The following is a 472-nucleotide window of genomic DNA, read 5'->3' on the forward strand; positions in this document are numbered from 1 at the left end:
TAAATTTTCAAAAAAAAAAAACCTAGGGAGTTTTTAATGAAGGCTTGTTGACTTAAGGAGTTTATATATAATTTCCCTAAAATATTTCATCAAATCTTGCCAAAATAACATTTAAAAAAAAAATAAAAAATTATATCGTTTTTCAAATATTCAGGCGTAGGTATTTTTGAAATTCCTTTAAATTATGACCAACGCCTAAATCCTTTCATTTTTTTTAATAATAATAATAATAATAATAATGAGGTTATTTTGAGAATTTTGACACTCATCTATTAGGATTTAATGAAAAATGTTAACGTAGGGTTGAAATTGAAAAAAAAAAATTAAAAGATGAATTCACTACATTGACACTTTTAAAGTTTAAGGGTATGATTATAAACCTGATGAAAAATCAATGGTGGTACATGAAGTTTTCCCAACTTTTTTTTGTTCTTCATGTATCTTAACGTGTAGTAAGAGTTGACACTATACA

The sequence above is a fragment of the Corylus avellana genome, chromosome ca1 (assembly GCF_901000735.1).
Source record: "Corylus avellana chromosome ca1, CavTom2PMs-1.0".
Classification (NCBI taxonomy): domain Eukaryota; kingdom Viridiplantae; phylum Streptophyta; class Magnoliopsida; order Fagales; family Betulaceae; genus Corylus; species Corylus avellana.